The sequence below is a fragment of the Equus caballus genome, chromosome 10 (assembly GCF_041296265.1).
Source record: "Equus caballus isolate H_3958 breed thoroughbred chromosome 10, TB-T2T, whole genome shotgun sequence".
Classification (NCBI taxonomy): domain Eukaryota; kingdom Metazoa; phylum Chordata; class Mammalia; order Perissodactyla; family Equidae; genus Equus; species Equus caballus.
This window is the reverse complement of record NC_091693.1, coordinates 23904450-23927801: the sequence shown is the minus strand read 5'-3', so window position 1 is coordinate 23927801 and position 23352 is coordinate 23904450. Positions and strand designations below refer to the sequence as shown.

Here is a 23352-nt window from a genome sequence, read left to right as displayed (position 1 = left end):
TACTGTAACAGAGGACTGGGGGTGAGCAAAGCTCTGGGCATGATGGTGCATGCGTACGGTTGTCTTTATAAGGTGAATGTAGATATTTCTGATCACTCTTCCTGTTATATTTTGGAAATAACATATTCAACAAATCAATGACTAAATAAAAATTGTGTTCTGATAAATAGACCCAACAAATACATCAATTAAATATATGCACCCATAATAGTAGCCATATTTGGAAATCTAGTTAAGTTTGTGGTGGTCCAGCATCACCTGCAACAATCCATCTTGATTTTTTAGATACTATGCAACTGAATTAAACGGAGGTCTGATGGTCCCAACATGATTAGCTGTCACTATGAGTGACTTCAAATTTCATCCCCTGCCCAAATCTTTTCCTCACGTGCTAGCAAAAACCTTAATCCACTTGGGGAGGGTCAGAAAGAATCTGTCGACCTCAGATCCCAAGTAATGACCCATTGTGGCTGGAACAATGGTAAATTTTTAAAAACCCTCTTCCTCCAGGGGGAGTGTAGGACACATGATCCTACAGAGATACCATTAGAGATTTGCAGCTTCTGACTGAAGAATAGGAATTTCCACAAGGTTAGAAAAACATACAGGGTTGGGTTTGGCTGCCATGGGGAACAGGGACAGAAACACTGAACAAGCCCCAAGCTCAAGGCCCAGGCATATAGATCCTGCCTAAAATTGATGTCGAATGAGGACAAGAGAAACCTCTACTTCCTACCATAAGCCTATCCCTGAGGCACTGGATTCTGGAAGTAGGACAACTGCCAGGACATGAGTATGATACCAAGAGAATGAAGACAAGTGAACTGAGTACACGTTACTTGATAGGATTCAATTCCAGACTACAGTGTAGGAAGAGAATCTCAGACAGGATATAGTGGTCTCCTGTATACAGCAGATGGAGTTCAGAGTTCAGGGCAGCTGAAGAATGTAGAATTTTATAGCCAAAAACACGGGAGGAAGGGCTTCCAGATATCTGCATAAGGGTCCAATTGAGTCTGCTGCCAAATACTGGGCTACACAGGCTTAGAGTGAAACTCTACATTTCTGAGCAAAGAATATTTGGGTATTGGAAATCCGAAGACTTCTAAGAACTGAAGCTTCTATGCAGGGTATCTGACTGCATGCCAAAAGGACGTAACACTCTTTAGAAGAAGACACCAAAATCTAGTACTCAACGACATAACATTCATAATGCTCCAATTCCAATCAAAAATTGCTAGGTGTTCAAGGATCTTGGAAAAGTGTACATATGCAAAGGGAAGATGATACAATATAAGGGAGTCCATAAATTTAAAAAAATCTTGAAACTGGAAATTTCAATAAATAAATTTTATTATGGATATTATAAATATGTTTCAGCATCAAAGAGAAAATACAATATAATGTTTCAAAAGAATTTTTTTAAATATAAGAAAGAAATAATTAAGAAATTCTATGAGAAGGATATCAAAAATGAAAAAAAAATAATTCAGTGCATCACATTAAAAGCAGATTACATATTGCAAAATAAATGTCTAGTAAACTTGAAAATATAGCAATAGAAACTCTCCAAAATGAAAGACAGGTAGAAAAAAGTATTGGAACAAATGAACAGAGCTGCAGTGACCCATGGGCTGTAAGTATGTGGTGTTATATGTGTGTAATTGGATTGGTGTTGCATATGTATACAAAGATAGGAGGAGAAGACAGAAAAATATCTGAAAATATAATGGCCAGGGGCTGTCCCCAAGGCCGAGTGGTTAAGTTCACCCACTCCAATTCAGTGGCCCAGGGTTCCACTGGTTATGATCCTGGGCATGGACATGGCACCACTCATCAGGCCATGCTGAGGTGGTGTCCCTCATAGCACAACCAGAGGGACCTACAATTAGAATATACAACTATGTACTTGGGGCTTTGGAGAGAAGAAGAAAAAAAGAAGGTTGGTAACAGTTGTTAGCTCAGATGCCAATCTTTAAAGAAAAAAAAAAAAGATAAAATGGCCTAAATTTATTCATTTGCTTCCCATTTTTTTTCTTTTGCCACTCTTCTTCCTTTCATTAGGTTGTCGTGATGATGCACAACTCTAAACATTGTACTGCTAATAGTCAGTGAACTGTATTTGTAAAACAGGCTAATTTTACCATATGTAAAGGATACATCAAAAAAACTTTTAAAACTAAAAGAATGGAAGATTTTATCCATACAAACTCTAAAACCATGAAAGCTGAAGATATAAAAAGAAGTGCTTCATAATGATAGAGCCAGATTCAAAAAAGCATATAACCATTCCAAATGCATATAGACCTGAATTTAGAACCTCAAAAGACACCAAAACAAAGACAGGATTGAAAGCAGAATTGATCACATCCAAATTATAGCTAGAGATATCAGCACTCCCCTCTAGGAAGATGACAGACCAAGTAGAGAGAATATCAGTAAGGATATAAAAATCATGAAAAGCAATTCAACCGTTTTTACCTAAATAATATTTAGAAAACCTTCCACCTTAAAGTATCCTAATTAACAGTCCTTTCTAGTGAGCTTGGAAGATTCAGCAAGATCAATTTTAAAATATTGAATCATAGAGAATATGATTTATAGCAACAGCTGAATTAAAATTGAAATATTTGACCAAGAGATAGCTGACAAGTCATCAGATATTTGGAAGTCAATGAACACACATCTAAATAACCAATGGGTCAGAAAAAAACATTGCAAAGAAAAGTAAGAAATATTTCATACTTAGCTAAAGTGAATACTTGCCATATCAAATGATAAGTGATCCAGATAAAAGAGTGCTTTAAGGGACATTAAACTTCATATGTTTGTGTTGAGAAGAAAGGTTTAAATAAAGATCTGAATCTCACTTTGAGACATTTTAAAAAAGAGTAAATTAATTCCAAAGTAAGTTGAAGTAAAGAAATAAATGGTAATAATGAAAAATACATACATACATATACACCTGCACACATACATACATACTTGACGGAGAAAAATAACATAAAACCAAAAGACTGTTCCTTGCAAAAAGCAATAAAATTGATAAAAATTGCTCCTCTGATGACTTTTGCTCATATTGGAAGTATTTTGCACTATCTATTAAAGCTGAACATCAACTTGTTCAAAACCCAATAGTTTCACTTCTAGCTATGTATGCCAGTTAATCCTGTATATAGGTACAAGGGATTAAGTGCAAAAATCATCAGAAAGATGTGGGTCATAACAGGGAAAACCTAGAAACAACAAAATTGCCCATTGATAAGTCTATATTGATATAATCATGCAAAGAATAGTATACAGAAATCCAAGAGAATGAAATGGAGCTATAAAAATCAGTATATGTGTCGGCAATATAAATGTGAGAACAAAACAGGAAGATTCGAAGTTTATATATTTTTTTAATTTCTAACAACTATGAATGTGGGTACGTAGGTGTGTGTGTATAAACACACACATACAATTTATAAAAATTAAAAGTTTTACAAATAGATATGAATGTTATATAACTCTATTTAGAACATATAAGGGAAAATTTTATCCAAATTTCAGAAGCTGTAAGGGTCCAACAAAGGACAGAATGAAGGCAAAAACACATAGACACATTTGATTGGTTATTGCAATGGTTTTCAAGTTGGTATATATTATCAGGTTTTTTTCTAGAAATGTTATGCAGTTTTTTTTATAACATTCGTAATTGGCTTTTGTAAAGTTGATTTTCTATAGTATTGTGTTAATGGATATTTATATATTCATATATAATTTAAAGTTAGAGAAAAAGAGAGAGCTAGAGAGAGAACAAGTTTGGATACTTGGGTAATAAGATGAATTCCAGATAAAACTACAATATCCAGAATTTACATGTTTTGTTTATTGCAAAAAAAAAATGGAACTCTGTGATTCCAAATAAATGCATAAACCTTCTCCTGAGAAATTCAATTATTTTTAACTGGTGCTGCTTCAATACTAGAAATATCAGTGTGGAAATAAATTTTGATTTGTATGTTACAATTGGTATAATATTAAGAATACCTATTAGATATTTTAGCTATCTAACACACACGAAGAGTTTGAAGCTCACATACAAATGACAAAAATACATCAAAGGCCTTTAATGTAAGTACAGAATTTGATCATCAGCCTAGGAGGGACTGGATCCAAGATTTTATTTCAAGTCTGACCCTAGTAATTTCTCTGAAGTGACGGCTCTAGTCTGAACATTTTCCGGAAGCTCGATTACGCCCTCAACCTGGCCCCCGCCTCTGCCATATGTAGGGTCAGAAGAGCCTGTGTGCATCATCCTTCCACACTGTGGTCAACTTATAAGCTACATGAGCTGGGCTCTTCTTGCAACATCCTGTGCACTCATCAGCTTTGCTGGGTCGCTGCCTTCTGTTCAGCAGAAGCTGCGCCATGTCGCCCATGATCATCAGCCTGGTGTGTCTTGGTGAGTCCTGGAAGGGAACAAAGGGGCTTGAACACTATGGTGGAAATATTGGCCTGGAAGTCTGTGTCTCTCCACAGTAGAGCACCCTGTGCATGTGGGGAGAGGTGGGCATTTTTGGCTGAGTTTATCTTCTGCCGAGCACGGGCCTCACTGGTGGGGCTCCTAGGCCAGGCAAGGGCAGGAGTGGGAGGCGAGGTCTTGTGTGGAGATGGACCGTCCAATATGAGTCTTTCTTTCCAGAGTTCTTCTTGGTTCAGAGGATCTGGGCACAAGTGGGTGAGTCCTCTCTCCAAATCTTGGGTTACCATCCATCCCAAATATGAAGATTTTCCTGTAACAGAAGGGTAGGAGGCACAGGACATTGGGTGATGGGTTGACTTCTGTAAGCCTTGTGGGTGAATCTCTTGTAAACCAGAAAATAGGGTCCCTGGGAAATCTATCCCCAATTCTTGTCTAGAGACCCTCCCCAGACTCTTCCTCTTAGTTGAGCCAGGCTCTATGGGCTCCTGGAGGAGACTATGGTGCTCAGGGCTGGCGTGTCTGGAGATAAAATGGTGTCGTCTGTAGAGTAAGGGAAGGAAGCAGTGCCAGGAATGACAGACCCTCTGAGGACAAGATGATAACTCAAGTCCTCCAGCATTTCCATGAGGGAAATGCAGGGCTGCAGAGTGGTGCTGCCATCCTTCTATCAGAAGAGGTGGAAGAACTGTATGCCATGACCCCCTGAAATTCCAGAATGTTCTGTTGCAGGATCAATGGTTTAATGTGCTTCATGTGTTAGCTGATGTGACTTCATTTACATAGTTTATTATTGTTCTGTTCAGTGTCTATTTTGTCTTCTTTTACATTTACGCTTTTTCATCATCAACACCTAGTAAGAGTCTTTTATTCAGTCAAAATTCTCAGTCAATACATGTTGTAGGAAGCTGCCATGTCTATGTGGTGCTGGGGAGTCTTCACGTGGCTCTGAGTACCCCCAGGTTTGGAAAGGAGCCTTAGAACTATGGGGAAGGAGGAGGAACTTCTGAGCACATGGAGGGGAGGAGGTCCCCATTTTCTCCTCTAAGGCTGTGCCTCTCTCTCCCCTAGGTGGTCAGGACAAGCCCTCCCTATCTGCTTGGCCAAGTCCTGTGGTTCCTCAAGGACAGCATGTGAATCTTTGGTGTCACTCTCATCTCGGGTTTGACACATTCAGACTGGACAAGCCCACATCCCTGAGCTTCAGGGCATAATATTCCAGAACACCTTCCTCATGGGCCCTGTGACGCCAGCACATGCAGGAACCTACAGATGTGATGGTTCTTACAGGCACTCCCCCTCTGTGTGGTCAGCACCCAGTGACCCCCTGGTGATTGTGGTCACAGGTCAGAGAGCTCTTACCCAGAGTGGCTATTCACTGTCCCAATCTGCCTAGTCCCAGAATTTTCTCAGGGGAGTGTCAGACAGATCCAGTCAGAAGTACAGGAACCCCTCAAAGTATTTTAGAGAAAACAAGATTTAATACAAGGAAGAGGGTACTGTGGTGGGCAGAATAATGACCCCTTGATGATGACTACATCTTAAGACTCCAAATATACCAATATGTTATGTTGCAATCCAAGGCCAATTCACACTTAAGATGGAATTAAGGTTGCTAATAAAGTGACCTTGAGATACGGAGATGATCCTGGATTATCTGGGTGGGCTCAAGGTCATCACAAGTGTCCATATAAGAGAATGAAGAAAGCAGGAGAGTATCAAGTCATGCAGCATGATAAAGACTTCACCAGCCATTGCTGGCTTTGAGGATGGAACGAGGTTATAAGGCATTCGGGTTACCTCTATAAACCAGAAAAGGCACAGAAACTAATTCACCCCTTGATCTTCCATAAGGATCATAATCCAAATAAAATTTGACATCTTTATTTTAGCCCAGTGAGACCCGTGTTGGGTTTCTGTCATCCAGAACTATATGATAATACATTTATGTCCTTTTCAGCCACAATGTTTGTGGCAATTTGTTACAGTATCAATAAGTAACCAATACAGATACCCAGGTGAAGCATAAATTAGGAAGCCCAACAGGGGAAGTGAGGCTACTCAGCAATAGGGAAGGACAGAATGCTGATGCCACCACTAGATTACAGTGACACAGGGAGGTGTCAGTGCTCATGGAACCAGCCTCAGGGGCCACCCTATGAAGCTTGGACCATGGGGAAGGCACAGACATGACAAGAGATGTGCCCCTCTCCCCGAGGCACAGATTGGGTGGACATTGGGAGGTACAGTGGTACCTGCCTTACTGCTTAACTTTTACCTTCTACCAGGAAACTCAATTCATCAAAAAAATGTATGACCAGGATGATAAGAGAGCCTGGAAATGCAAACTGCAGTGGTCACTCTCCTGCCACCATCATGACGGCAGGAAAGGGCTCTGTGGAAAACAGATACAACAGCAAAAGTGCCAAAGACAGTGCAGTGGGAATGGAGTCTGGTGCTGCTAGAGACAGAGAAACAGAGAAAAGGAAAGAGAGAGAAAGAAGGGGGCATTCACATAGAAAGGGCACAGAGAGCAAGGAGAAAGACAAACATGAGGAGAAATTCTCGATCATTCCAAGTCCCATGGAATGGGGTGAGGAAGGATGGCTCCTTCTAAACTCACAACATCTACGTTCTTAGGAGTCTACAGAAAACCTTCCTTCTTGGCCCAGCCGAGTCCCCTGGTGCAATCAGGACAAAATGTGACCCTGCAGTGTTGCTCAGAGATCGTGTTTGACAGCTTCATTCTGCACAGAGAGGGGGTAATGGAGAGCCCCTTACACCTTGTTGGGCAGCTCCATGATGGGGGCTCCCAAGCCACCTTCCTCATGGGTCCTGTGACGACAGCCCATGCGGGGACCTACAGATGCTTTGGTTCTACCAATTACTCCTCCTATGAGTGGTCGACCCCCAGTGACCCACTGAACATCACGATCACAGGTGAGAGTTTCCAGACCTGCCCCTGTCCTCTTTGGGATGCAGATGGGATGTTCCAGGACTTGGAAGCTCCAGGTGGTGATGAAGGAGATGTACATTGGTTTCTTATGAAGAGAGACAGACTTGGTGACAACTACACCAAGAGAGACAGTGAAAGAAGAGAAACAATATAGAGCATTTGTTACGATATAAAGGAAAGATATAGGGGCAGAGACGGGGGAGTCAGAAATGGACATAAAGAGTGAAGGGAGATATACAGACAGATATGCTTATATCAAAGGGAGGGTGCCCTTCCTCTCTGCATTTGTTCAGACACCTGGGACAGTTTAGAAGTTTGGTTTCCATTTTAAATCCGTATTCTCTTCCCTATCAGAAGAACTCAAAGGCACACCACGTACCTGACTCACATTTCAGGGCCAGGCTGACGTGTCTCAGGCTGATTCTCCATGAGTCCTGTGTCCTCTTCCCATGTGGCACCCAAAGATGCTGTGTTTACTCTGACATGACTTCATTCCATGTGGTTGAGCCATATGTGTCCCAGGATACCATGGTCCTGGGTGAAGGAGCCAAACACCAACCCCCTATATGTTGTATGTTTTATGGGTTCCCAAAGTTGTTTCTCAGGCACATGTTCTGAGGTCACCTCGATGTTGCAGGATTATTGATGTCAAAAGCCCACAGAGAGAAGTAGTCAGAGAGAAAGAAGAGTCAATGAAAATCAGAGACATAGAAACACACGTGTACATGTGCGCACGCATGTGCACACACACACACAGAATGGGCCAGAAGGATGGAAGAGAGAGACAAACACTAGGTCAGAGACACATAAAAAGAAAAAAAGAGATGGAGAAAAATAAAAAGGGATAGACAAGTAGAGAGAAAGATGGGAGGAAGAAGATAAAAACCCTAAAAAGCAGAGACCTGAGTGGGGGACACAAAGATAGAGAAAAATGGTGATGGGGGGTGGATGATAGATTCCAAAAGAGAACTAGAGAGACAGAGAAGCAGAGAATGTCATGGAGATGGAGACAGGTAGGCAGGTAGATAGAGAGATAATGGATGGATGGTTGGATGAAAGGAAGGATGGATAGATACATACATACATATATACATAGACAGATAGACAGACGGATAGATAGATGTAGATACCTAGATAGATGCAAAAAGATAGCGTCAAGACATAAACAGAGACTCAGAATGAAAGAAAAAGATACAGATCAAACCAACCAATCCAAGGAGAGGCAGAGAGAGTAAAAAAACACAAAAAGGAAAACAAATAGGAGGGAGGCAAGGTCAGAGACATAGAGAGAGAGAGCAAGAGACAGAGAAAGTAGAAGGATAGAGATAGACATGAGAGCGAGAGGGAGAGAGAAAGACAAAGAGAAGTCATGAGAATAGGGAGAATGAATTCTCAGTTCAGGTCCTTCAGGTGTTAAGGATACGGTGCGTAAGGAAGAGCCTCTCTAATTAAACTGTCTCTTTTTCTCCCAGGTCTATACAAAAAACCTCTCTTAACCCAGTTGAGCCCAGTGGTAAGTTAGGAGAGAATGTGACCTTGTTCTGCAGCTCCGAGAGCTCATTTGATGTGTACCATTTATCCAGGGATGGGGAGGCCCATGAACATTGGTTTGCTGGAGGGCAGAGCCATAATGGTGCATTCCAGGCCATCTTCCTTCTGGGCCCTGCGACCCCAGCCCACAATGGGACCTATAGATGCTATGGCTCTTTCAATGACTCTCCAGGTGTGTGGTCAGACCCAAGTGACCTACTTTACCTTTCTGTCACAGGTGAGGAAGCTCTAAACTTGCCCCATGTCTTGCGACTCAGACTAAATTTTAAAACTATATCTGAGAAGTATCCTTCTGATAATGAGGGGATGCTTAGGAATTCTGGAGAGAAAGAAGCATAGATAAAGTGGAAGGAAAAAAGAGACTGAGAATGCACCTCCAAGATCCTCCTTCATATCTTGCATGAATGCCCACATTGGGAGGGTCTGTGTATCCAGGCAGATGGAGAAAGGGGTCAGGGCAGAGTTAGGAAGAGGAGCAACGAGGCCCAGTTTGGGGAGATCAGAGCTTGCATCAGCCTCTTCCTATTATCCATCTCCCAGAAGCCCCTCCTGGCCTCTCACCCACAGAGTGATTTCTATGTGGTGCAGATGCCTTTAACGCAAGGTAAGAGACCTCCTTTTGAGTACAGGCATCTTTCATCATCAGCTTCTGCTCCCTCTCTGCAACTTTAAGGGAGGGAGTCAAGTCCCCAGGGACATGGGAAGGTGATCCCAGGACTCCCAGGAGCTCAGCGTTAGAAGACAAAGGATCTGCAGTGGGGTAGAGGATGGGCAGCTTCATTTCCTCATCTCTCTCCTGTCCTGTTTTCAACACTGGTGAGTACCCCAATAAGGGCTGTAGATCTCCATCATCACTCACCACTTGGGTTCAACATGGTTACACCATACAAAGAGAATAAAACCTACTAATTACCTTAATAACCAGTTAGGTAGCTTCAAGGCAAATTTTCCATTAGCTCTGAGACTCCAGAATACGCAGAAACCAATAGATACCTTGATTCTTATCATCTGTCTCTACACAGATACTTGGATCCCTGTGATTCCTGGAGCTCAATGGCTTCAAACTCCTTAGGTCATAGAATGGCTATTATAAGCCCTGTCCTATGGGGATTCCTGAGCAGTAGAGGTGGGAATATGAGGGCTATCTTAGTCAGGGTTTTCCAGAGAAACAGAACCAATAGGATGCATATAGACGTATATATAGATGTATTAATGGAGAGAGAGAGATTATAAGGAATTGGCTCATGTGATTATAGTACCTGAGAAGCCCCAAGATCTGCAGTCAGCAAGCTGGAGACCCAAGACCACTGATGTGTAGCTCCAGTCTGAGTCCAAAGACCTGAGAACCAGGAGAGTCTATGGTATAAGTACCAGTTTGAAAACCAGCAGGGTCAAGACCCAAGGAGAGCTGATGTTTCAGTTTGAGGCTGAGGACGAGAAAAGACTGATGGCCTAGCTCAAAGCAGTCAGGCAGAAGGAGTTCCCTCTTCCTCATGGGAGGGTCAGTCTTTTCATTCTATTCATGCCAAATAGATTAGATGAGGCTCACCCACATTGGGGAGGGCAATCTGCTTTACTCAGTCTACTGATTCAAACGGTAGTCTCACCCATAAACACCTTCACAGACACACCCAGGACAATGTTTAACCAAATGTCTGGAATCCCCATGCCCCAGTCAAGTTGACACATACAGATAACCATCACAGATGCGTATTACAATCAGAGGCAAAAATTCAAAATCAGGTAGAGAAACAGTCAGAGATAACATGATGCTCAGAGGAAGATAAAGGAAGACATATGCAGAGAGAATAAAGCAGAGAAAAAAAGACAGTAATAAACAAAAAATATGCAAAAAACACAGAAAGTGGGGACTAGGATCTCTGTTCAGATACCAAAGGACAATACGAAGAATGAGTGACACCATTACTACATGGGCTTCTCTTTCCCAGGATTGAACACAAAACTCTTATTCTCCACCCAGGCGTGCAATATTGCAGCCCAAGGAGAAGATATTTCACTGGAATGTAACCCAGAAGCATGTTTGTCATGCTCATCTGGTGCCAGGATACAGCAACCCTAGCATCTTCCCTGGAGGATCTAAGACATACTCTGGAGATGGACATTTTTCAGATGTTTAGCAATTGATTTTGTTTTGTTCCTTCTTAGCTGCAGGACCTTTGGCAAAGCCATTTTTCTTAAAGACTCATTTTCCTTATTTTTGAAATCAGGCTGTGACTGATGCCAGCAGAGGAGAGAACCACACCAAGTAGGAGTGTGGACGGTGATCTTGGTGCTAAATTTGGGTTCTTCCTCTGCTAGGAGGCAGAGTGGTACAAAAGAAGATCAAAGTCATTGGAGTCACAGTTCCTGCCTCCTTTTAAGGCATGATATCTTGAGAAGTCCCAGTTGCATCCTCCTTAATTTGGTGCCATTACCATCTCCCTCACAGGGGGCTTTATCAGAATCTAATGGGATCATAAAAGTTAAAAGGCCTCAGGAACAAAGCCTGGCACTTATTTGCTGCTAATGAAATAGTAGACTTCATAACCCTTCTCCTTCCCACTCCTAGAATATCTTTCCTCGGTCTGCCTTCCTCCCAACACGCAGACATCCTAGGGTCCCATACAACCCCTAGTAAGTGAAAGAAGGGTTTAATGAATAAGTAACTGATCTTCGCTGGAGGCATGAGGATAATATAAAGTCATCCAAGTACAAATCCAGTCATTTCTCAGAAGTCTCTGTCTAAGTGGTCCAAGAACCCATTTAGAGACAGACAATAAGAATCAAGGTATCTCAATTTAAATAAAAAATAATTCTTCCTATATGTATCCTTACAGAAGAAAAAAATCATCAACATTAAGGAAAAAAGGTAAAATAGCATCAACAGTATGAGATGCAGACTAGTATGGAAACAATGTCAGTAAAACGTATGTGAGGAAATACTGTTTCATATACTGGCAGTGGTAATAACCGTAATTAACCGTGTATTCTTTCACTTGTTGGCCTAAGAAAACACTCTAAGAGGTGTATAATTTATTTTAAAAAAGGAAAACACTTAGGAAAACTTTTCAAAATAATACAGTCCATATGTAAGGAAATTTCAAGAGAGAGCCACCTGCCCAAGACCACTAGTCATTTTTTTCCCCATTTATCATACTGAGAAATGTCAGAACTGATCAAAATGTCTCTGATGGTATAAATATGGCCCTAAAAGCCAGTCCACATGTGCACCTGATCCTTACCAAGACTGCAGTCACTTCTTTCCATGAGGCTGTGGAGGGACCAGTGTTCATTCAAACACCACAGCAGAAAACAACAGAGCCACTAACCGCCTATTGCAAATAAGTCCAATAAGATGGGCTTTGGAGAATGGAGCCAGCGATCTACAATGTACAGGCCAAATATGAACCCCTACGTATTTTTGAAAAAGAAGTTTTACTGGAATATGGTCATGCTCATTCATGTAGTTATCAATGGTTAGGTATCATGTAGGTATCATGTGGTTATCAATTGATAACTTCCATGCTGCAACGTCACAATTGATTAGTTGTGACAGAGATTGTATGGTGTGCAAAGCCTATGATATTTATTTTCTGACCCTTTACAAAAAAAAAATTTCCTAACTCTTGGTACATAGCTTGGGGTTGAGTCTAGAATCCATCCTGAAGTCTGGGCCTACACTTAGGGCCCCACCTTTATTCATCTGGACTCAGGAGAGAAGAGAATCTAATGAAATTGAAATTAATGGGCCAAAATAGTTTTGAAAGAAAGAGCAAAGAAGCTGTGGGAAAGATTCTAGAACACTTTAAAATTCTTCTTCCACAAGAGGAAATTACGGAAGAACCCCCCGGCCCCCACCAAAGGTTGTGGTGAGTTAACACAATGTGTCCCTGCTCATTAATAGATGTGGCTCAGGCCAGTTTCTGGCAGTCAACCAATTAATGTTCCCTTCCCCCTAGAAAGCCACTTCGTTTTCAAGCAATAACAATAGTATTTTTAATCAGGTCATTCTGCCTCTATAACCCGTGTATTTTCCCATTACTCCTCTACTCATTTTAAATACCCAACTGAGAGCACAAACATTATTTTTCCTCCACCCAACCCCATTCAAATGAGAGCAAAGAAGGAAAGAAGCCATAAACCACAAGAAAGAAAATTGGGTTGTGGGAAATTTTATGCAATCTATATCACTGAATTCACAGGTGACTGAAAGTGTATATATGGAAATGGATGAAAAGAGATACAACTGAAATTTTCACAAAATGAAATAGTTAATGCGGGAACTTATTTGCCTTCCAAAAGATGGGAGAGGCTCAGGACTTCAAAATAGTTGGAGTGTTGGAAGGCAAGCTTACTGGGGGCTAGGGAGTGGGGGAAATTGGGAGATGTTGATCAAAGGGCACAAACTTTCAGTTATGAATAAGTTCTTGGGATCTAATTTACAATATTGTAAGTATAATTAACAGTACTGTATTCTATACTTAAAGGTTGCTAAGACAGTAGATTTTCCGTGTTCTCACTACAAAAAGGAAATGGTAATTGTTTGAGGTGACAGAGGTGTTAACCAGGCTACAGTGGAAATCATTTTGCAATATATAAATGTGTCAAATCAACACATCGTATACCTTAAACTTACACAATGTTCCATGTCAATTATATCTCAATAAAGGTGGGGAAAAAGAGTGATGTATTGCAATGAAAGTGAGATAGTCAATAGAAAGTTTGATTCAAAATATTTGACTTCCCATACTTGAAGAAGCAGTAATACCCATAATAGCCAGGAGTCTATAACCAAATTATCTGTCTGTCTATCTATCTATCTAATTTATATTCTCTATCCATCCCTCATTTGTTGATATAAATATAGATAGATGTAGATATAGGATATTCTTTCTTTAGAAATGATGAATAGCTCCTGAGAAAATTCCTCTACGTGCTGGCACTGGGATAATCCGCAGCATAAGAGTATACTGCCTGCCTGATCAAGTCCAAGAGGATATACTTAGTCCATGAATTCCAGAGAGGACACATGGGTCTATAACAGAGAAGGCCATGTGGCTTTTTAATGATGGTCCAATGAAGAAAAATCTCTGTCTGCATGGCACCCATCTTATATTTTGTCCCAAGTCCTTCCATTTGGATGTGGGACCTTCTCCAAAGAAGGATTTGAGCCCCTTTAGACGTTGGTTGAGGAAAATGCTCACTTCTGATATGAAACATAAACAGAAAGATTGGTCTCCTCTGGGACCCCACCCAAGAGCTACCCAGTACTACGTTCTTTGGATGTAGCCATTTCTTGTGAAGAAATAGGTGTAGAAATTCTCTGAGGAGGGGCTCTGATCTCATACTTCCTCTAGATCTTACTGTCTTATGAGAATCTTCCATCCTGCTAATATGCACCAACAAAAGGCAAACTGGACTGAGGCTATATCAGAATCATGACCCCAGAGACGGCACTCTCTTCTTTCTCAGCAAGTCCTGAAATGCAAGTGGAAAAGAGGGGAATATGGAGGAATCACAAAGTTGTCAGGGTCCCTCTTAACATGAGGACTTGGTGATTTTAGTGGCTGCCAACAAGATTCTGATCTCCTTAATGGAGAGATTGTCTTTACCCAGATATCTGTAGCTGCCTCTGCCCAAGTCCAAGCTATCTTGTGGGGCTCAGTAGTCAGGTTTTCAAGTTGACCTTGAGAGGCTCATTCAACCCATGCCATGCTGTCTGGGGACACATGATGCTTTCAGAGTTCCTACAGATGAGAGCCTTAGAGACTGGAATCTAGAAGACAAAACTAAAAGATGAGCCTCGGAGCTATGTTCACTGTGGAAGAAGAAATGACACCCTGTATGTCATTATGTAGAGTGATTTATAATAGAGACTGGAAACTGGAGGATTGCTTTTTCAAGACTCTCTCTCTTCCAGTGCTCGGTCTGAGCCAGAAGATTCAGGCACAAGAAGATAAGTGTTTCCCTAAGTCTTCCCAGCCTCCCTAAACCCTCATGGCAGCTCTGAGATAGAAGGGCTGAAGGGATAGTCTAAAGCCCAGATGAATTCCAATTATATTCCCCATTCTGATCGTCTCTGCTATGTCCCCCCTTGCAGAATTTGTATTTCACTTTCTATCTCCAGACCCCTCAAATTCCTCATGCTCAGACCTGGATTGAGTCTTTGCCTCTGTTAGGCTGTCTGTCCATCAAAGACGTGTGCACTACTGACTGTTCACAGCTGTGGGGATGAGGAAGTCAGGGGTCGTTTTTGATTGTCCAAATCTTTCTCCTGTGTTGCATCTACTTGCTTTCACAGCCTCACTCTCCCCAGTCTCTCCTCTTTGCTTCAGTTAAAGGGACACTGCCTCAGCCCAATGCTACTGTAGGATCTGTGTATTCTGTACCAACTACAGTACAAAGCATTAAGCAGTACTAAATTACTGCCATATATTCTGTCCCTCCAGCTATTGTTTGGTCTCCTAATGGGTGTAACCCCATATCTATCCATCTAGACACTGTAACCTGTGTCTTTAAAATACAAATATCTTTATCTCTCTCTTAAAACTCCCAGTAGTCTATCTTCAGATAAACCTAGCTATTTCCCCAGGTCTCCCAAGCCCTTGTGTCTACTTCTCCAGCACATCTTCCACTCTCCCTCTGACTCCATGCTCTTCACCCACAGTGACCTTAATTTAGTTTCTCCTTCATCCATTCCACTTTATTACCTCAGGGTCTTGCCTCATTGTCCCTTCTATCTGAAATGCTCCAAACCTTCCTATTCACATTGCCTAGGCAATTCCCACTCATCCTCATATACCAGTTGAATTCTTATGTCTGTTATAAGATCTCCAAATTCTCTATTTTTATACTGTAGGCCATATATCATGATCTACAATTATATAACTGTGTACTTTTTAAATTAATATCTGACATTTCCCACACCATCATTCCCTTAAAGGTATTAATCAAGTCTCTTTAGCTCAGGGTTTCTAGATCTCAGCACTATTGACATCTGGGACAATTCTTTGTTTAGAGGGTGGTCCTGTGTACTTTAGGATATTTAGCAGCATCCCTGGCCTCTATGCACTAGATGCAAATAGTACCTCCCACCCCAGTTGTGACAACCAAAAATGTCTCCAGACATTGCCAAATTTTCCCCTAAGAGGCAAAATTGTCCTCTGTTGAGAACCACTGGTTTATGTCTTAATAGTAGATAAACAATATGCCTGAGTTAGTGGAGGCATCATTTCATATATTTTGGAACAACAAATGCATGATGTGAGTGAATGATACTGAATATAAGGAAGTCCTTCAGGGTCTGTCTTGCTTGAAAACAATCTTTGTGGGGATGGCAAACTCCCTTCTTATCCCCCTTCACAGAGCTGCAGTTGAGCACATCACTATCAAGGTGAAAATAATGATACACCTTAACAAATGGAACCAGCTGGTTTTGAATGTCCCACTCTCCCATTTGCTGGTTTCTGTGTCATGGTTAAAGCTGAAAGCAGAAGTCTTCAAAACGCAACATTACTTGCTCAAAACCACTCAACATGAATGGATTGGTGCTAAGAAGCTAACCAGAACCTTCTTGTACCCCCAAAACTTTCTCAAATCCCTTTCTTTCCTAAATCCCACTCCTGGGGCTAGGACCCAAGTCTCCAAGAAACTCTTATTTTCCAACTCTTAGCTTCCTGGCTCTCTCTTATAGAACTAATCATCATATTTATCCAACACTTGTGTTAGTTGTCCCTCACGTTGCATTCTCTAACTTCTTCAGGACAGAGAGTAGTCTCCAACTGCAGAGTAGAAAGCACAGAATCTAAGTGAGATATTTATAGTTTCCAAACCAGTCTGACAACCCTGTAATTTGTGGTCTTGTGTAATTGACACGGTTTCTCCAAACTTCAGCACCCTCACTTTAGAATGAAGAGCAGGAGTGCATGTTGATAAGAATTACATGGGAACAAAACACCAAGCTAACTTCATAGCAGACTAGAGGTTCCCAGGGGCTGCAAGGAGGGTAGAATAGGAGTGACTGCTTGATGCATATGTAGTCTCCTTTGGGGATGATGAAGATGGAGCTGGATAGAGGTGGTGGTTGCACAACATTATAAATATACTAAATGCCACTGAATCAAACACTTTAAAAATGGTTAATTTTATGTTATGTGAATTTCACCTCAATAAAAATAAATAAATATATAAAAAGGAAGGAATTCAGTTCTTCAAAGATCACTTTGGTCCCTGACCCATCTACAATTTACCAAATCCTCAAGTCTTAGCTCCTCCTTCTCCTCTGCCCGCTCCCTACAACCTGCAGACAGGACTTTATTCAAGAGCAGACTGAGACTTCATCTTTCTCTGTCTCTCTTTCTCTCTTTATATATATTATATATATATATATATATATAATGTATATATGTAGTCATACATACATCTGCTATATACATATAAACACAGTTATATATATTTATACACACATCTATGAATATATACCATATATTCATATGTATCTACAAATGTTCATTTGGATGCCCACAGTTTTCACTGGATGTGTTTTCACACATTTATTATCTATTTTTCCACTTTGATTCACACTCCAAACAAGGAATAATAGTGTTTTAGAAATCTGGTGACTAAACATCACCTTTAGAAAATCTATGCTTGCATGTTTGCCTGTATAGGTCTGTCTGTCTACCATTGTAGGTATTCCTATCTGTATGAAGACTGAATTAATGAGAGAATAAATGGAGGAAAAAGTCAAAGTGATGATTAAAATGCAAATCTCAGAGAGTAAGGACCTGGGTGAGGTGGAGTGAGGGGGACACAGCCTCAGATTCTTACTCCTTTGTTTTCCTGACATCCAGGAGCTTCTGACTCCAATCCTCATCCATGGACCCTGGGACCTCAGGTATTGAGTAAGTAGAACTCTCAGCTATACAGAATAAGCCTATGAGGTCTTGTGTCCCAGACTAAACAGGGAACATACAAGGGCTCAATTGTTTTTGTACTGGGAGACCATTTTTCTCTCCAATCCTGAGCTCTTGGAGCACATCTGAACTCTGTTCCACTGTGACTCAGAAGCAGGTTTTGACTTCAAAGAAAACAAAGAGCCTGAAAAAATCCATTGAGAAGATCAAAGGGAACTCTGCTACAGTAGACAAAGGTTTATTGAAGAAACTATGTATGAATTATGTCACGAGAAATGGGAGGATATAAAACCCAGAACGCAGAGGAAAGGCTGGACTCAGATTTCTCCAATTCCTCAGCCACGTGCTTTTTTTCCCCTCAGGAGTAACTGATATCCCCAACCCATCACAAAACAAGTCAGACCCCAAGAGTGTTGATTAGGAGAAATTCCCATAATGGGGCTGATCTCAGATGGTCATGTCCTGTCAAAGGGAGGCAGGTGCCCTGGGGGTATATCCGGAGATCCTTGGTGATTTTGTTCTTCCCTGACCTTTTAATTCTTTGTCCACAATTCCTAGCCTCACGTCACCAAGATTACACAGTGGAGAATATCATCCAGTTGGGCATGGCTGGCTTGATCCTGGTAGTCCTTGGGATTCTGCTATTTCACGCTCAGCACACCCAGAGAAGAGCCCAAGATTCTGACAGGAGGTAAACAGAAGAAGGATAACTGCACCATTCAGAGTGCTTGAGCCTTGGAAGAAATCTGATGATCCCAGGAGGTTTAAAGAAACTCTGGACCATAAGTTTGGGGATCTGTCTGCTGAGAATGTTGAGGGGTCTAAACCTGATTTAGATGCAGGAAAACGTCTAGAGTGCTCCCTGTACAGGACTCTAAAGCCATTAAATGTGTATTTTTCTCTCCCTATCATTGTTGGCTTTCTTTGACTGGCTCCACCTTTTTTCTCACCCTTATGCCTTGAGGGTACATCCCACGTGGCCTGTGTAGGTCCACATGTAAAACATCATGTTCTCATCATCTACTTTTATGTAATATAATTTTCTTTATTTCTAATAACCACATGGCCAGATGTACATTGTTGCATCTCTATCTCTTCAGTTCACAGGACTTAACATTATTTCAATAACTGAATAAATTAGCAAAAATCAGATTCTAGTCTTGAAAAGATAAATCCAAAATAATACCTACCACCCTCTCTGGACCTCACAATCCTTTCTCTCTTCATTAGATGCCACCTGTGTCATTTTTCCAGAAATGTAATCACTTGGAATCAAGACAGTTCTGTTTGCAGAGACAGCCTAGTGGCGTGCTGCCCCTGAAATAGCACTTTTTAAAAATTCTTGATTCATGGCATTTTCCAGTTTCTGTGTTGTAAATCCTCCCTTCAACGCCAACACCAAGCTGCCTTTGTGACTTCACAGAATGCAGAATTGGGAAGAGATGAACAGAATCAAATGTGTAAGAGCCACCTGCTATACACCTCCTCACCAGCTTCACATAGACCTCTATTTCCTTCTCTTTTAGAGATAATGATAATTTCTACTGTCACGTTATGGCACAGTTTCAATGAAATTATGACACCATAATCTTAAGCACATCAACATGAGAGGCAAAAGAAAAAAAAAATACAATGTAGTAAATAACAGGGCTCACTTAGAATTCCACTATATTAGTGATGATAGTAAAAATTATTTCAGCACACTTGAGGAATATATTGGAATTATGACATAGAGCCACAACAATAAAATTTATACTCTAGAGGGAAATGTGTATGTAAGCTCAAGGTTACACTCACAAGAACTTCGATATAAGAGGTTCTTATTTAGAAAATATCCATGAAACACCCATAAATTAGTAAAAGAAAGATGGGTGGTATATGTCCACCATGGAATATCATACAGCACTGAAAATGCACAGATTAAATCTACAAAGAGTGATGTATATTGATCTTCAAGCATGGTGGTGAGTAATTGAAAGATTGTCAGAGGAGGCATGCAGGGCCATTTCATTAGTCTTTTAGGTAGCCATACCTAAGACAAACCCAATAAATAAAACAAGAGAAGAAACCCCATGTAATCCATTTAGTGGTTAAATAAAATGCAATGTCCAAAGGTTAGTTCAAAATGGAAAACACAGGGACTGCTGGAAAGCAGGTGATGTTCTTTGTGAGCTTCATCTGGTGACTCATAAGTCTGGTTGTCATACTGGCAAACAGTGCATTTCTATTGTAACCTAGTTTTATTTTCCCAACAATTTAGTGAACTTGGGACTGAAACGTGAGTGGAATACACAGCCTGAACTGGGCATTGAACTTCCAGCAAAGTGGCTGTTGATGTGTTTGATAGCAAATATGTCACATCTTGGCAATGCGGTTGCCTAAAAACATGGTCATCACCTGCCTGATTAGACTCACAAAGTCCTGCCAAACATGGGTCCCAGCCTGGAGGGGGAAAATTGGCCTCAGAGCAGAAAACACCTTGCCCAGTATCTCTTGAGATGCAGATGAAAAATTTAAATTGCTATTAGAATTTCTGATTCCATTTTGTTCAAATAATCTGAATTGTGATGGAATACAACAATATGGACTAGGGGGTATTTCAGAGATGTTGACAACCCTGTCATGTCATGGTTTAGGGATCACACAGGGATTGGTTCCAGATTGAATAATACTCAAGTGGCCTGGTCTCTTCTTGGACCCCAGTGAGGGAGAATCAGCGAAAGGCAGCTGTGTGCAGGGGGTACCAGTTGTTGGGATCAGGCTTGATTTCATTCCATTCCCGGATGGAAACTCACTGGATGCTTGACCTTGAAAAACAGACACAGAATAGCTAAGACTTGGAGTCTTTGACAAATGTTGCTGGATAACTGAATTCAAACAGAAAACATGCAAAAGAATGAAGTTGGACCCTCATCAGACACCCTACACTGAAATGACCTCAAAATAGGTCAGTATAGCAGCTAATATTATAAAACACAGAAGAAAACATGGGGTAAATCATCATGACCTTGGGTTTCCAATGTTTTCTTAGAAAGAATATCAAAAACACAATTTGCCAAAAAACAAAAAAGAAGTCGATACATAAGACTTCATCAAAATTAAAAATGTGAGTGAATCAAAGGGCACTATCAATAAAGTGGAAACACAACCTACAGAACTGGAGAAAACATTTGTATATTATATATAGGACAATGGTCTGGTCCACAATATATAAAGAAAACATACAACTCAAAACCCAAAAAGAAAATCCAATTTAAAAAATTGGTCAAAGGACTTGAGGCGTCATTTCTACAGAAAAGATATTCTGCAGAGAGTGACGTCAGCATCATGGTGGAGTGAACTTGCCTGGGACTTTTTCCCCTCCAACATACAACAAAAAGGAGCAACTATATTCCAACAGAAAATACCCTAAAGCACAAAAATCCTTGGAAAGTCACAGCAACCACATGACAGAGGGTGGAGAGGTGGAGTCCCCCTCGGAGGAACTGGAATGGGGTAAGAGAGAACTTTGCTCCCACTCCTAAAGACTGCAGTCTCTGACACGGGAGGCTTAGTGAGGGAATGAGTAGGGGAGGGGTCGCACATCCATAGGCTCACCCAGGACTCCCTAGGGTTCCTTGCAGCCTAGAGGGAAGCCCTCTAATGAGGCAAAAGCTTTCACACAGGTGACATCATCAAACCAAGACCCAAGGAGAGCAGATAGCGAGAGCTGATTGGGAAACCCAGGTCTGCACAGAGGAGAAAATGCCCCTCCCCCAAACCACGCCGTGCCATCTCATCTGAAGGTGGAGGGCTCAGCATACGCACCTCTCGGCCCCCATCCAGTGGTGATAGGCTACAACTGCAACCAAATAATATCACAATGGGAAAGTCCCGTCCTTCCAACATCAGGCACTTCATCAAATCTCCAGACCAGAGAGAAAATGACAAGCACCCAGAACTCAGTCCTGAGGACACAGAAATATGTAAGCTAAAAAACAATGAATTCAAAATAGATATCATCAGAAAGTTCAGTGAGGTAAAAGAAAATATAGAGAAACAATTCAACGAGTTCAGGAGCTACTTCACAAAAGAGATTGCAACTATGAAGAAGAATCCATCAAAAATACTAAAGATGAAAGACACAATGAAAGAGATAAAGCAAAATACAGATTCCCTGAATGCTCGTGTGGACACCATAGAAGAGCAAATCAACATAATCGAAGATAGACATGTTGAAATGCTCCAGACAGAGGAGGAGAGACAACTAAGACTAAAAAGAAATGAAGAAAGTCTCCAAGAAATATCTGACTCAATGAGGAAATGAAACATAAGAATTATAGGTATTCAAGAAGGTTAAGAAAAGAGGAATGGAGCAGAAGGCATGTTCAAAGAAATAATAGCAGAGAACTTCCCAAATCTAGGGAATGAGAGGGAAAAATGTGTGGAGGAAGCTTCCAGATCTCCTAGATTTGTCAATGTAAAAAGACTTACTACAAGGCATATAGTAGTAAAACTGGAAAAAATGAATGACAAAGAAAGAATACTAAGGTCAGCAAGGCAGAAGAAAATAACCTACAAAGGAACCCCTATCATACTTTCAGTGGATTTCTCTGCAGAAACCTTACAAGCTAAGAGAGAATGGAATGACATATTCAAAACTTTAAAAGATAAAAATCTTCAGCCAAGAATACTCTATCCAGCAAAAATATCCTTCATATATGAGGGAGAAATTAAATAATTCCCAGACAAACAAAAGCTAAGGGACTTCGTAGCCATGAGAACCCTTCCCCGCAAGAAAACCTCAAGAAGGGCCTCATACCTGGAAAAAGGAAAAAAAAAAGGAGAAAGGGGTCACAAAACACAGAGTAAGGAGACAGATAGACAGAATCAGAATAGGATAGCAAATATTCAACTATAGCCTTAGGCTAAAGGGAAGGAAAACACCAAAAATAAAGAAAATCTCGTCAATTTAACAATAAACCCACAACACAAGTTGGAATAAGATATGAGAATAATAATGTAGGAGGAGGAAAGGGACTGAATCAGTTTAGATTAAGGAAATAAGAGGCCATCAGAAAATGGACTATGTTATACACGTGAATCTGAATACAAACTTCAATGTAGCCACTAAACCAAAAACAGAACAGAGACACAAAAAATAAATAAGGAAAAAACAAAGAAATACATCATAGAAAATTACATAATTCAATGGGTAGACCAAAACACACAAGACGAGAAACAAAGGAAATGCAGGAAAACTGGAAAATGAGTGACATAAAGACAGCATTAAGCCCTCATACATCAATAATCACCCTCAATGTAAATGGATTGAACTCTCCAATAAAAAGACACAGAGTGGCAAGACGGATTAGAGAACAAGATCCAACAATTTATTGCCTCCAGGAAACACATCTCAGCTCCAATGACAAACACAGACTCAGAGTGAAGGGGTAGAAGACGATATTCCAAGTTAATGGCAAAAA

The 23352-nt window shown here is 40.8% G+C and overlaps 1 long non-coding RNA gene and 1 pseudogene across 2 annotated transcripts; one reads left to right on the top strand and one right to left on the bottom strand.

Annotated features, from left to right (window-relative positions):
- Window positions 1–4097: 4097 nt before the first annotated feature.
- On the bottom strand, window positions 4098–19367 carry LOC138915763 (uncharacterized). The gene is made up of 2 exons (XR_011421997.1): window positions 19078–19367; window positions 4098–4778 (listed from the first exon to the last, which is right to left on the bottom strand). It is a non-coding gene; the product is annotated as an uncharacterized lncRNA (long non-coding RNA).
- Window positions 4387–18795, top strand: KIR-ILTA (killer cell immunoglobulin-like receptor and immunoglobulin-like transcript 11 pseudogene; annotated as a pseudogene). Its single transcript, NR_036566.3, has 8 exons — window positions 4387–4447; window positions 4688–4723; window positions 5537–5811; window positions 7106–7405; window positions 8894–8934; window positions 9619–9788; window positions 17825–17875; window positions 18446–18795. The product of NR_036566.3 is annotated as a killer cell immunoglobulin-like receptor and immunoglobulin-like transcript 11 pseudogene (transcript).
- Window positions 19368–23352: the final 3985 nt, after the last annotated feature.